The sequence below is a fragment of the Marmota flaviventris genome, chromosome 3 (genome assembly GCF_047511675.1).
Source record: "Marmota flaviventris isolate mMarFla1 chromosome 3, mMarFla1.hap1, whole genome shotgun sequence".
NCBI lineage: Eukaryota > Metazoa > Chordata > Mammalia > Rodentia > Sciuridae > Marmota > Marmota flaviventris.
Window position 1 is genome coordinate 120,719,191 of NC_092500.1, and position 15,965 is coordinate 120,735,155.

Genomic DNA, 15,965 nt, shown 5'->3' on the forward strand with positions numbered 1-15,965 from the left:
AGGACCAGGGTGAAGACCGGACCCAGCGAGGCTTGTGGAGCACAGGATGTACTGTGCTCTGAGGGACTCTGGGAGCTGCCCAGCTCTCCCTCCAGACCAAACTTGGCTGGTGCTGGTGAGGAGGTAGGGGGAGGCACAGGGAGATGCTGACTAAAGCCTCCAGACTGGGCGAGTTGTGCCCTGGGTGGCTGAGAGCTGGGTAGGCAAGGAGCTGGGCCCACTGTGGTGCTGGGGAGCTAGCTCAGTCGACAGAAAATGGAGATGGAGGGGAAACCAGGGCTGGATTCAAAGTGGAAAGGAGGAGAGACCAGAAGGGAAGAAAGCCTGGATACCTGGATCAGCAGGAAGAAAAGGAGGAGGGGAGCTCTGAGGCGACAGAGTGGGTGTGGAGAGTCTGTGGGCCTGTAGGATGGGAAGGAAGGAGCAGGTAGCTGCCAGAATGAGGAGGGATGGAACCAGGTGGGGGAGGGGGCACCAGGAGGACATAAGGGAGAACCTCATTCCTAAAGAAGTCCTTCTGGAGTTCTACAACTTGAATCTCTGGAACATCAGTGGCTAGATGCCCTTATTTTCATTATAGATGGAGTTTCCAATCACCAGGCTTAGGCCACAGATTCAGCCTTCTGCACCTGGTCAGCAGTAGCTCCCATTGCAGTCAGCAGCAAGACAGCTTCCTCCCATACTCCATCCAGTGCCCCTCCCACTTGGCCATCCTGCCTCTCCCTAAGGCACTCAAAAACAAATGCAAGAGTCAGGCAGTACAGAATTTTAAAACACAGCCCCAGACATACGTTCAATATATTCATGCACCCAGCATTGGATTCTGAGTCAACCTCAGGGAAGTTCCAATTTCCAGTTGATCAGGAAGTAACCTGAATATAACTGCTTGGAAAGAGAATGAATGAAGGGATTGATCAAGAGGTCCCAGTGAAGTAAGTCTTTTGGTATCTGTTCTCAAAGGCTTTGAATGGGGTTAGAAGTAAAGCAAAGATATTCTAGCAGAGAGGAAAACAAAGGGCCTTAAGACGCATGGGCACCTGGATAAAAACCAAAGATCAAAGAGGAAGCCAGGGAAAGATATGATCTGCCAAAGCAGACAGAAGGAACAGTGAATGGACTATGTCAGCCACCCTGCACCAACAAGCTCAGGAGTTCATACTGACTCACCCATATGGGCCTCAGTCCATGGCAGGGGCTGGATATCCAGGCAGCAACTCCAGAAGGAAGAAGGTAGGGCTGCCTTTAAGTGTTAGGAGGAAAGGAAATGACAAAAACATTTGGGTCTCAAGGAAGATCTGGGACTCCTATACAAGCCCCATCGAAACTAGACAAGAAGCTTGCCTGCGCCTTCCTCCTTCTCCACATCCCTCAGACATTCCTTACCCTGATTTCATTATTTTAAAGCTGTGGCCACTGGACTCATCTTGGTAACACTACTTAGCAGGAGAGAGGTGACACAGTAAGAACACAGTGCTACTTGCCCAGCTTCTGCCTCTTGAATAAGGGATAGTCTCAGCCAAATCTGCTTTCTCTGGCCACTTGGAGGTCAGTCTACACAACTAATCCATAGTAGAATTGGGATTTAGACCTCATGACCTGCAATGTTTACCTTTCTCTTTGGTGCAGGCAACCACTGAAAAGTTCTATGTCCAATCACACAAGGCAGAGCAGGTGGAAGGATGATCACAGGTAGATTGGAGATGGTGCCCCAACACTGCCACTTAACAGTTTGAGTGATGTCATCCCAGTTATTAGACCCGAGCCTCAGTTTAAAACTTACCCTAAATGGGTTGTTGTATTGAGAAATCATGTGTGTAAAGGGTATGGTTCAGAGTATATACTCAGTTAAATATAGCTGGTGGTATCAAAATTCTGCTCAGTTCACATCTTAGCCTTCCAGGGAGCATTTACCCAGAGCAGGGCCACGAATGGCTGCTATCTGGGCTGGATTCCTTCCTGAGGCCATATTCATAGTTCTGCTCCCTCATAGCTCTGTACTTCCATCAGTACAAATTTGCTGTCACTAGGAGCACTGGTTCTTGAAGCTGGTCTTCACAGACCTCATGGTGTGAGATTCAGCCATGCCAGCTGGTGCCAACTGGTGGATGAGTGAGTAGGACATGTAAGTGCACAGTAACCTACATGGGGCAAGGTTAGGAACAAGAACTTAGCAGACACAGCTTCTAATTGTGGGTGCACACCATGGTAGCTCTGGAAGACAACAATTTGGGAATTCCAACTATTTGGAAAGTTGAAGCAAGAAGATGGCAAGTTTAAGGCCAGCCTGGGCAAATTAGCAAGACTATCTCAAACATAAACCAACTGATTGGGGAGATGCCAGCTACCACCTATATGTGAATCTCCCCTAGGGAAACAGGCCAGTAGCTAACATGGAAGCTGGCCCAAGCCTCCCACTCAAGTCAAGGAAGCAACTGAAGAAGTCAAAGCAGCTGATGAAGCAAAGAACTTGGACTCCTGAGAGAACACAGAGAAGATCCTGTCCCTACCTTCCCCCAAGCCCACCCCTGTCTCAGCCCACTCACACACATTCCCCTCCTCTCGGATTCATCTGTTAGTCCTGTGAAGTTATTCTATGCATTTCTAGGAAGTATACTGTCAATCAGGCAGATTAATTTTCTATAAGGGATTATTTACCCAACTTCCTTCAAGTTATAGACCCTGAAGGCAAGAACAATAATCAGGATGAGAAGTCAGAGTACACTCTATGAAATAAATTGGTGACTGGAGTAATGGTGGAAGCTTCTCTTTACACTGGGCTGTTTCCAACCTTCTGTAAACATTCACACACATGCCGCCCCCATTGAGCACAGGCAGCTGAACTAAGGTCACTAGTGTGAAAACACAGTTACAACTTACCTTTACACAAGCTTCAGGAAAGCTTCCCCAGCTCTCAGCCTCAGGATCCCCAAAATGGAGAGCAAGAGAAAGTCATGAGAGGTTGACGAGAGAAAGAACATGTTCAAAAGTCAGCTTTTATTGGGGGGACACTGTTCTTAGAAAGTTCTATCTATCAAAGGCAGAAGGGTTAGGATTTCAAGGGAACTGTACAGTGTAACTCAACCATAGGGGTACGCCCACAAAGAAAACCGCCTTGCTATCCAGGTGGGGTCAATGCCCAAGCTACAATGAATGCAGTGGTTGGTCAGAGTCTGGTGCATCAGAATGGTTCCCCCCAAAATTCCCCCTTCTTCCTTTGAAAAAGAAGATGATGAGTCACTATCTCAAGTCCCAAAATTTTTGTTCTGAAAGCACAACATCCTATGATTACAAAGCAAGAAAGAATTAGTAGCAAGAACAATACAAGCATTTACCATGCAGAGTGTTTAAGAATGTTTCCAGGGTTAAAGCCATTTAACTCTCTAAGTATTTGATCAGCTAGAGAAATAGGATCCAAAAAAATCAATCTTACTTTTTTGTATATCTTGAATATGATGATGTAACTCCAAAAGACCCAAGCTGTTATTATTATTCTGCCAAATGCCTAACAAATGGTTTTTAACCTTCTCCTAATCCCATTGGGAAGCATTGTATTTGGCAGCTGTAACACACATATAGTCATTGTGACATTTGAGTCTTTCCTTGAATTTCAAAGCTAAGAGCTCATTACCAATATTTATGATAGCAGCTTCTAAGGCATTTAGCTTAGTCTGAATCTTTTCATCAATATTTATTTGATTATGAAGAGCTTTGGAAGTGTTCTGACCCAAATTATTAAGAAAATTTGCATGCTGAATGTAGCCACCAAAGCTGTGACTGTGGAGGAAATAAAAGAAACTAAGGCAACTACTCCAAATACTATGAGTCCAAAAGCATGTTTAGGTCTCACTAGCTGGGCATGTATTTGTTGTAAGACTTGAAAACCAGCATCAGTGTACCATGGCTCTGAAATATTAGCTGGCAATAAAACAAAAAGAGGACTGATGAAGTACTAGTGTTCCTTTCCCTCTATGATATCTGATGATACAATTAGTTAAATTACACTATTACATCTACAAGATATCTATTGTCTTTTCTTTTAACTTTAACATTTCCAGTAATTAAAACATAAGGAAATTGAACACAGGCCCGTAGGCCATAACAGGAACCCTCCTTACAATTTTTGCCTACAAAGTCTTGTAAAGGCTTATCAGTAAAATGTAAGAATTTTGCACCAGCAATTAAGCACCAGACATCTTTGGGAATGCCACCTTCACTGAAGGTCAAGATGTTACTAACAAATCCTCCAGGGGTCATGGTAGCACCCTTGCATAATTGCTTTTTGTCAATTCTAGAAGATCAGTCTAAAATGTATCCACTATTTCTAGATACCTTATGCTGTACTGAGAAAGTATTTACACAATCCATCCACTTAGGAAAGGTGCCAATTTATATCATAGAATAGTTAGGACAGTAAGGTATTAGTGGATGTTCTGCTGAAATGACTAGTTTGTTATGAGAAAGTCCTGTTATAATAATGATCTGATATGAGGCTTTGAGTCTTTGAGGACAGTATGATTAGCATGTCTAGGTCCCCCAACTGCTGTCTTTTCCTCAAAGGACACTTTTAGACAGCCAGCATGTTTATTGCAGGATCAACACATAGGTAATTGAGCACTATAGCCAGAATAATTAAATCCAGTCACATGGATGGGAGTAATATGGGTGTCTGTAAGTCCTTCCATCATACATGAGTCATTAGTAAATACTGGGATGGATTCTCTAGTACACACTACTACGTGTACTAAAGGTGGATCTGGAAAATACTCTCCCTGAGTCCCATTTACCTGACAGCTCAATAGAGCTAGTACTGTGGCAAACATCACCATTGGAGACCTAGTTTTTCCTTGCTGCTGAATCATTTGTTCAGCCTGCAGTGTCAGATTTTTCAGGTGCTTCCATGAGGGTAGCTTCACCATTGGGTCTCTCTGAGCCATTTTCTTTCCCCCTCTTTCTTCGAGAGTTCCCCTTGATGGTGAGAGTCAGGTCTGATGTCTCTGAATCAGTCCTCAGTCATTTGAATCTTGGTTCTAGGTCTTCCATGCCTGATGGTTCATTCAGGTACCCAAATAGGATGAAAAGCACCTTCTGGAAAAATACAAGCATGACCTCTACCCCACGTTATTACCAGATCTGGTCTTCTCCATTGCTAGTCTGCAAATCCTTCCACCAAACTTGGCTTAAAGGGCCTGCTGCTGTGAAAGACACGTGTGGCTTAGCTGCAGTGCCGCCTTTTGAGTCACAGTTTAAAAAATTTAAAATGAACAGAGCATGATTGAGGTTATTTTTTTTTGGGGGGGGTGGTCCTAGTCCTATCTCCCCCTTTCAGTTTTTGTAATTGTAGCTTAATAGATAAATGAGCTTGTTTGACAATAGCTTGACCTTGAGGGTTATAAGGAATACCTGTTTCATGGTCAATATGAAACTCTTGGAAAAATTGTTGAAAAGAAGAGCTAATATAAGCCAGTGCACTATCAGTTTTAATCTGTAAAGGACATCCTAATACTGCAAAAGCAGCTAGGCAGTGAGAAATAACATGTTGAGTTGTTGAGGGTTTTTTTTGTTTGTTTGTTTTTGTTTTTTTGCACAGGCTGTGGCAAAGATAAACTAGAATAAGTATCCTCAATTACATGTACATAACATTGTTTACCAAATTGAGAAATGTGAGTTACATCCATCTTTCATAGTTGATTTGGTCTTAATCCACAGGGATTTACCCCAGATGGAATGTATATAACACATAGTTGGAATGTATATAACACACTGGGGGCAGTGATGTACAATTTGATGAGCTTGTTTTCTAGTAATATTAAACTTTTTATGTAAACTAGAAGCATTTTGATGATGCAAGTGCACAGTCATACAAAGACATTTACTCACAAGCAGCAACCAATTTATCAATCTTATCATTACCTGACATTAAAGGCCCTGGAAGATTAGTGTGGGCCCATATGTGGCCTATAAAACATCTCTAATTTTACTTTTCACACATTTCTATGGTATGATGATGATTATAACTTTTACATAAATTTAATATACTCCATGTCTGTCATAAATGATGGAAATAAATCAATGTGAAAAAAACGTGGGTGTTGGTGCATTTGTATTTTCTTTTGTAAGGTATGAAACAAATTAAATAACTCTTGTGATGGCTTATACTCAATAGTTGAAGTTTCAATTTTTTTTTATAACTCCAACTGTATATGAGCTGTTAGAATAAATATTAATGAGCTCATTTCTAAAATGACTTAAAGCACAAATGAGAGCTTGAAGTTCTGTTCATTGGGCAGAAGTATATGAGGTCTGTATAACCTCTGTATGAGTGTGACTATAAAAGCTTGAGCTTGCTTTACTTGAGCTTGAGCCATCAATACCGTTAGTGCTCCATCTATTGGTTGTGCACACACAATCTTTGGCAAAATAAATGCAGTTACTAAGGCAAATTGAACAATTTTATCAAGAGGATGATGATTTTCTATCTGACCAGGAAAATTAGCAAAAGCTAGTTTCCAAGTATTAGAATTTTGGAAAAGCCAATCATTCTGTTGAGCAGAAAATGGAATGATTGTAATATTAGGTTTTGATCCAACCAGCTGTAAAACTTGCATTCTGCCCTTTAATAACCAATTGAGCAACAAAATCATGAAAAAAAATTTAATGACTTTTGAGGAGAGTGAGCTAAATGGATCCATTTAATAACTCCCAATGGTTGCCATATCAAGCATGAGCAGTTGGAAATATTAACAAATATATAGGCTCTTGTGGGTCAATTCTAGTAAGCTGAGCATTTTTAATAGCAATTTAAACCTTTCTTAAAGATGTTCTCACTTCTGCTGTGAGCTGATGAGAAGAAGTTGGAGAAGAATCTCCCTGTAATATTTGAAATAAAGGACTTAAATTTGCAGTAGTTAGTTTTAAAGATGGCCTCAGCCAATTAATGTTACCTAATAGTTTTTGAAAATCATTAAGTGTGTGCAATTCCTTGGCTCTTATTTGTAAATTTTGAGGATGGATTGTGTGTCCTTCAATTATATGACCTAGATATTGAAAAGGAGAGGTCCTTTGTACCTTTTTAGGTGCAATGTACAAACCCATTCCAGTGAGTGAAGTTTCTAATTGATCAAAGACTTTTAAAAGTACATATGGGTTAGCATGAGCTAAAAGTATGTCATCCATAAAATGAATAATGTATGCATCAGAGAATTCCTCCCTCACAGGGCATGATGGATTGCACCACAAAATTTTGACAGAGTAGGGCTATTACACATTTTCTGAGGCAACACTTTCCAGCAATATCTTTTAACTGGTTCTTTAAAATTTATTGCTGGAATGCTGAAGGCAAACTTTTATAGTTGTCAGGGTGAAAATGTATAGAAAAGAAACAATATTTTAAATCTATTACTATTAAATGATAATTTAAAGGGATGGCTATTGGGGAAGGAAGCCCTAATTGTAAAGCTCCCATGGGCTCAATAACATGATTAATTGCCCTGAGATCTTGTAATAATCCCCAATTGCCAGATTTTTTTCTTAAATATAAAGATGGGTGTGTTCCAAGGACTGAGCATAGGTTCTATCTAAATGGCCAGCCTAAAGTTGTTTCTGGACCACATGTGGGCTATTTTAAGTTTCTTCCCTATTAAGGGTCACTGAATAACCCAGATTGGCTCTTCTGTGAGCCAATTAATTTTTTTCTGCTGTTCTCTGGGTCAGGGATAATGTCAGGGGCCCTGCCAAAAATTTTGACCGGGAGAATTAATTAATCTCTGTTGGGAAGACTGGATTATAGGTAAATACACTTCTTGTAAATTTTCTTCAATTTCTCTAGAAATAAATTTTTGATTAAGTCAGGTGACATGATAGAATTTGGAGTTATTAATAACAAACCGAGGCTGTTTAGAATATCTTGGCCCCACAAGTTTACTAGCAAGGTGTCTAAGACATAAGGCTTAAAAATTCCAAAGTTACCATCTTTATCTTCCCAACAAAGATACTGCACTTTGTGCAGGCTGAGAGATCTGACCAATCCCTCTAAGGGGCAGGTGCAATATGTAAAGGCCAATCCCTGGGCCAGTACCTGCTAGATAGGACATATCTATCAGCTCAAGGCTCCACAATGCCCTGAAATATTTTATGATTGAATTTAAGATCCAGTAGGGGTCGCTCCTGAATAACTAACTGAGCCATATATGCACAGTCCAGGGACAGAGATGTTGAGCTTTCATCTGGGCCATTCGCAGAATGACAAGGCAAAAATATTAACTGCACTAATACATCTCTTGAAGAGAGCTGAATAGTGCAATCTGACTGTACAGTAATTTCAATCTCTCCTTTAAAATTTGGGTCAATCACTTCTGGCAGTACCTGGATTCCCTTTTGTAAACTGTTCCACCCCAAAATTAGGCCTATGGTACGTAGTGGCAGTAGCCCATGAATCCCAGTAGGGATTCACCATGGCCTCATTTCAGGAGTCAGGATTGTTCCCATGGCTGGTCACAGCTCCAAGCTCCTGGCTGAGCCAGAAGTGTTTCTGACCGGTAATAAAAATGGGTTGGCATGACTGACCCTGATAACATCTGAGCCTGTGACTCCTCTTCCATTATAGTCTGTAATGTATGTCCCTGCTGTTTGGAGGGGCCAGGGCAGGCCCAGCTCCCAGTTTCCCGGTGGTGAAGAAGAAGGAAGTGAGGTTAAAATGATGGCAGGCCACCTCTGCCATGTCTGCCAGAGTTCCGCCACGCCACGTGGTCATTTCTTCAATAGCAGCATTGGCATAAACCAGGTGAGGTTTCTGCCTGATTGCATGGAGACCCACAGTTCTGAGCCATATGGCCAGTTTTACCACAGTTAAAACGTTGCCCATGAGAATGGCATCTCCTAGAGTGAGGTTGTAACACTTGCTTTAAAGTAGCAGGGAGTTTTAAACCCTGCAAGTGTGTGGGACCCACATCCACAAAGGCAAATAAATTTGAAAAAAATTCCCCTTTTCCAATGGGTTGGAAGATCTTCTGACAAACTTTGTTGGCATTTTCAAATGTTAATTGTTTGAACGAAAACTCAGAGGCATTCGAGTCTCCTATGGCCCGGTTCGCTGCCTGGAAAAGAAGTGTTACAAAGTCCGAAAACTGTTCATCTGTTCCCTGCTGAATCTGGCTAAAATCCAGTATCTGTTCACCTTTATTAGTCAATTCTTTCCAAGCCTTTTTGGCACAAACAGTAATCTGATTATAATCTGGCAGATTTAGCTGCCTTTCCAATTTGGCAAAATCTCCAGTTCCAGTTAAAATCTCTAGAGGGGCTTCAAAGCCTTGCATGAAGTTTTTCTCACCCTGTTCGGCACAATTATTGGTTCAGTTGGATGACAACAATAGATAATTGCCCCCTGATAGGCATGCCTTAGCCAGCATAATCCAGTCATACAGGGGCAGAGGTTCACTGCCTAAAGATTTAAGCAGCCTTTGAACAGATGCTGAATTTGGACCATAGTACAGCAAGCATTTTTAAGCTCCTTTAGAGTTTTAAAAGGAACCACAGTATGCACTCAGACACATTGATTTTGCTCATAAAACTGGGAAAAGCTGAAAACCTATAATGTCCTTCCCCACCTCCATCACTGTCCTAAGGCCATGTTGGAGTGGCATAAGCATGGCTACAGCCAGTTTAGAGTAGTTATTGAACTTTGTTCTCCCAGAGTGAGTGGCCAGATCCAAATGGTGGACTCAGGGCCAGCCAAATGTAATCTACCAAAGCTCTCCTGCAGCTCATTCTCACCCTCTGTCTGGGAATCCTCAGACTGTAGTGGCTCAGTTTCATTAGGATCTTCCTGTCCATCTTCCTCCCCTCCATCTTGAATCGGCCTTGCAGAAACCCAATCAGCGCTGGTTTCCTCTCTAGCATATGCGCCTACCAACAAGTTGCATTGGTATGCTTGTAGATCACTGTTTCTGTCTGAATCAGCTGTGACTGAATGTGTGGTTTTAGGTCTTGCCCTGATGTCCTCTGTCTGCAGTTTTCAAGCTACAGACTGGGTGAGAATTAACTCCTCCTCAGTCTGGCTACAGATAGAGAAAACTGCCTGAAAGCCACCACAGACTATTTTTCTTGCTTCAACCCCCTAATTGTTTTTTTGGAGCCCTTTCAACAAGTCTTCTGAATACAATTGCTCCATGTCTCAGTCATCAAAAAGACACATTTCTAGAGCAGTCCAGGCTTTTTGAATATTTTCTATTGTGCCTCTAGATAGTTTAGCAGAGAGCCAGCCTTTAGACAATTGTATACCTAGCCTCTCCCAAGTACACAATCTTCCTCACAAAACCAAGGGCATACATCACTAACTGTTTTCAGGAATTGAGCCAGTTGGGTCCTTTTGAACTGTTTCCCTCTCTGGTTTATTAAAGTCTCCAGGATGAACAGATTAATCTCTTTTTCTAAAGATGTGGAATTGCCCATGTTAGTTCTTTAATGTCCCTGGATCTCAGTCTGCCTGCTTCTTTCACACACCCCCAAAAAACACAATTCTCTGAATTTCTAAAGTGCACTCACCCAAGTCTACCTACAAATTCACACCAAGCAGTCCCTTTGTTCGGGCGCCACCTGCCACCCTCGACCAGCGAGGGCAGCTGAATTAAGGTTGCTCATGTGAATTTGTAGGGACACAAAATAAAACACAGAACTTTACACAAGCTTTAGACAAGCTTCAGTATGGCTTCCCTGGCTCTCAGCCTCAAGCTCCCCAAAAGGGAGAGCAAGATAAAGTAAAGAGAGGTTGACGAGAGAGAGAGAGAGAGAGAACCAGAGAACGTTCAGAAGTCAGCTTTTATTGGGGGAACACTATTATTACAAAGTTCTATCCATCAGAGGCAGAAGAGTTAGGATTTCAAGGTTAGTGTAACTCAACCCTAGGGGTACGCCCACAAAGAAGACTGCCTTGCTATCCAGGCAGGGTCAATGCCCAAGCCACAATAAATACAGTGGTTGGTCAGAGCCTGGTGCATCAGGACTGGAAGGTGTGGTCATTCAGAGTGGCTCCCCCACCAACACACACACATAAACACACACCCTTTGCTTCAGCCTGGAAAGGGCTTGACAAAGGTGTACAAGGATATGACAGAGATAGCTTGGCATCCTGGCATACACCTATAATCCCAACCACTTAGAGTTTGAAGCAGAGGATTTGAAATTCAATTCCAGCCTGGGCACCTTAGCAATATCATTCCAAAACAAAACAAAACAAAAAAAACTGAGTATGTAAGCTCAGTATTATTGAACCCAGAGATCCCCTGGGTTCAATCCCAAATACTTGGGAGAAAAAAAAAGAGTTGGGTGCAGTGACAGGTTCCTGTAATCCCAGCAACTTGGAAGGCTGAGAAAGGAGGATTATAAATTCAAGGCCAAACTGGGCAACTTTGCAAGACCTTGTCTCTAATATATATATCCCAGTGATAGAATGGCCCTGGGTTTAATCTCCAGTCACACACACACACACACACACACACACACACACACACACACACAAAGGTGTGACAGAGATAAGAGGCAGGAAGACAAAAAGTCATTCTTATACATAAAGTAAATATAAATATCCCACAAGGATCTAGAAAGGGAAAGAAATAGTCCCTGAGCATCTTGTAAACAGTCCCTGAGCATCTTGTAAACACCTAGTGCCTATGCTAAATGGCATACCTGGAAACCTAGAGTCAGAGAGATAAAGCAACTCACTCCAAGTCACACAGCTAGTTAAGGGCAGAGTTAGGCTTAGATGCAGACTTGTGACTCAACTCAGTGCTTTCACCAGCTATAACTCTCCTTCTCACAAACCCAAATGGCAGCAGCTCATAGGCATCCAGGGGACAGGAACAAACTAAACAGGTATCAATCCAAAACCATTTCCCTAAAGATCTGTTAAGTGTTGGGCACTAGACAGGGCTCCTTTAGTGACACAATATTCTTGTCCTCCTAGAAGTACAAGGCCAGTGGCTCACCACTTTCCTGAAGCAGAAACAGACAGACCAGGAGGGAGGAGAGGTGTCCTGGCCAGCTCAACAGTACAGAAGCCTCAGGGAACAGAGCCTTTCCTAGGACCAAGCCATGGTCCCTTCCTTTCTAATCCATTCTCTGGTCATCGTCAATGCCTCTCACCCTCAGAACAAGAGGAAAGGACAGGACCAAAGGGGACCATCCAAGGGTGTGTGGAGCCCACAGATGCTCCCTGAGTGAACATAAGAGGAGAAAAGACACAAGCTGAGTTCTCTGGTTTAGAGTCACACAATCACCATACACTGTGGCTCAGGAAGAGGGAACCCAGCGGGGGACGAGATGAAGAAGAAGGAGTCTGCGAAGCTTCAGCATCTGAGGAACTTGAAGTCTCAAAAATACTGTGTGAGTTCTGAAAATAGGCACCACGTCTCTCCAATTCAGAGCTCTCTGGTATGCCCTGAGCTACTCCCTGGATGACTCACAGTGATGCCACCACCCACAGGGACAAAGGAGAAGCCTCTGCATCAGTGGCTCCAAGTGTCAGCCCCTGAGCTAGGTGCTAGGGTTCCAGAGTCTTAAAAAGAAAAGTTAAAGGCAAGTTTTTCCTAAGAGGGAAACAGATAAGCAATAACACACAATAAAGTATTCTGACATTATGACCAAGTTGTACACGGGGTCCAGAACAGGTACAGATATGAGAGGGACAGTAAAGCCTTTGCTGGTGAGAGGTGTGCTGAAGGACAAGAATACATTGAAGTTCATACAGCAGGTAGGGATGGGGGGAGCATTCTAGAAGACAGATGAAGAAGGTTAGGTGTTGGGTAGCAGGCCTTCGTGCTGGGATTTGAAGGAAAAGGAGAACACACAATGAAAGGCTGAGGAATGGGGAGGGCCATGTCACAGTGGACCATGTCTGGCAGGCTGAGTTTGGGCTGCATTTGGAGGGAATAAGGAACTTTTGAGAATAGAAATATAATATGATCAGATCTGCATTTTAGTAAAACTGCTTTGCAGGTGACAAGATGACTTGGATGGAGAGAAAATGGAGGCACAGAAACTACACTGTAGTTCAGGTGATACTGTGAAATATATAAAAGCACCCTGCTTGCCACAAAATATGTGTGTATTGTGTGTGTGTGTGTGTGTGTGTGTGTGTGTGTTCATAATCATTTCAAATGCATAATAGTAATCTCATAAGAAGTTAGGGGAATTTTTTTCTTGCAGTGCTAGGAATCAAACCCAGGACCTCATGCATGCTAAGCAAGCACTACACCACTGAGCTACATTCCCAACACTAAGATAAATTCTTGAAGTCATTAAATGTAAAGGGAACTAAAAACCAGAATGTTAAGTGATGGGAGGATGTTGTGTATGCCTTCAGATATGCAGTTGGTCTCAGGAAGCCACACTAATAAAGTGGGGACCAGACACATGTGGCCACCTAAACTTAAACTAATTTAGTGTTAGTTAAAATTTAAACGCAATTCCTGCTTTTGCTTAGCCATATTTCAAGTGCTCAATAGCCCCATGTAATTAATGGTTACCATGTGAGACATTGGAGATATAGAACATGCCCATCACTATGGCAAGATCTACTAGACAAGGCTGATGACAAGATCTACTGTATAATAGCCAAGCAGAGACAGGAGACATGGCATTAGATCCAACTGAGGCAGGAAGTCTGAGCTGAGTTCCCTGCATAAAACCATCAAAGTCAATGAAAGGGTGGACAGAAAAACAAATCTACCACCAAAACAGGAGACGACGTGGAAATGAGTGAGTTTGGCCTAGGCTTAAAGTGAAATGAGAATTTTTCCTGGGAATTCATAACCTTGGGCTTGTGGCACATATAGGTTTGGGATTTTAAAGATGTCATAGTGAGAAATTAATAATTGCTGGTCATAGGCTGGCAATAAACATGAGTTCCTTAGTAAGCACAAGTATAAATGAGTGCTGAAGAGATATATCTTCAACTTCAGTTTTCTAGGATTCCCATAGATGAAATACCAGTAAAAGCAAACTCACAATCCCAAATTACAAACCACACAAGAAACCAACCCATCATGAAGTAAAGTCAGCAGATGAAACAGACAGATTCAAACTCCAAGAAGTTCAGAAGATGAAAGCTGTAATAGTAATAGGTTTGCCATGATCACATAATTAAGTATAGAAGAGGAATAAATGCTATGAAAAAAAGAGTAGTATATTAAAAGGCTTCCAGAAAGGTAGTGTATGTATGGATCTCTGAATTTTTGCCCCAGCAAAACAACCATCACTGGTAGAAACTATAGAAAAAAGCAAATTTTTGAAAATTAGAAATCCAAGGTTGGTGGAACACATCTGTAGTCTCAGTTCCACAGGAGGCTGAGGCAGGAGAATCACTGGAGCTCAGGAGTTCAAGACTAAACTAGGAAACAGTGACACCCTGTCTGAAAATGAATTTAAGAATCCAAAGATTATTCTAGGGCACACAGCAAACAGGAAAGTATTTTTAAAAAAACACTAATTTTCAATAAGAATAGTAAAAATTTATGCCACGTGAGCTAGAACCTACTCCTTCCATTCCCTCAGCTCAACATGACAGAAAGTTTATTTTAGAAGATGTGCCAAAAAGAAGAAGAAGAAGAAGAAGAAGAAGAAGAAGAAGCAGCAGCAGCTCACTCTCCCACATGCTCCCAGTCTAGAATACCAGTTTCCTGCCATGGGGGATTGGCTACTAGTATTTCTCATTCTGCATGCCTATTTTTGTGTTGCAGAGACTCCATTCCAAGCAGACACAGCAGAGAGGTCCACACTTGAGTTGATGGGATGCAGGCATAAAAATGTCTTGAGGAGTTCACCCCAAACTCCTTTTCTTTGTAGAGTTTCAGGGAAGAAAAAAACACTTAGAAACAAGAGAAGCAATCAGGAGGCAAGAAAAAAATTTAAGGGGATAAAAGGAAGAAACTTAGAACAAAACCACAGAGAGGTAGACCTGAAGTTTAGATACTTCTCTTTTATTTCAACCTGTTTAACATGTTCTCCAAAATGTCCTCAAACATCTCTTCTGCCATTTGTTCTACCACTCCTGGGAGGCAAGTTGGGCCATCACTCTGTTAAGACCCCACTGCAGGAAGGATCCAAGTGGTGGAATAGAGGAGGCCGTGTTCCTGGCTGCTCCATGGTGTGAAACCAAGAAAGCAGGCAGACTGCTTCTCCACAAGGTGAGTAACTAAATAAAGGGGTTTTGGCTTTACTGGAATTTAAAACTGGACATTCAAAGCAGACCTGGGACACAAGAGGTTGAATATAATAAAATAAGGAAAAGATTGCCAGTGACACAGCTGCTGCCATGGCTGGGTCAAAAGCACCAGAAGAGCAACCCCTCCATGAGCATAGTAGGGGGATAAGAGAATGAAAGGAACCCACATTTTTGGAGGCCCTAGGTGTGTCTGAGTACAGAGTATTTAGAGAACAGGAACATTGCCCAACAAACCTGAAAGATGAGCTGCATGATATCCATATGCAGGGAAAGAAGCCCCATCTCACCAGGTGGCATGCTGAGGACAAAGGAAGGAACCATTTTGCAGCCATGGTCCAGGGGCTGGAAGCTGAAGAAGTTAATTCCTGGCAAACCCGATTTTGGCCCCAAATACAGGCCAACTAAATACACACTGCATGACATAAAGTGTACTTAAGTGACCAGGAGAAAAATCAAACATGGAGAGAGGTTTACACAGGGGACAACTGGTCATGGAAACCCACCCAGCTCTACCTCTCCCCCTCCAATCAGACTGCTGGCAGGACCTGCTGGGAGAGAAGCACCTGACCAGGGACATGGAAGGATGGGGGCAGAAAGATGGTTTAGAGACTGAAACAAAGACCAGGAAACATGGGGTCTGCAGGTGACAAAGAGGACTAGGAACTTGCTCCCCCACCACATGAGTGGAACCCAGGGGAGACCCCTGGGGTAAAGTGTTCCAGTGTGGACTAGCAAGTACTAGACTCTAAAG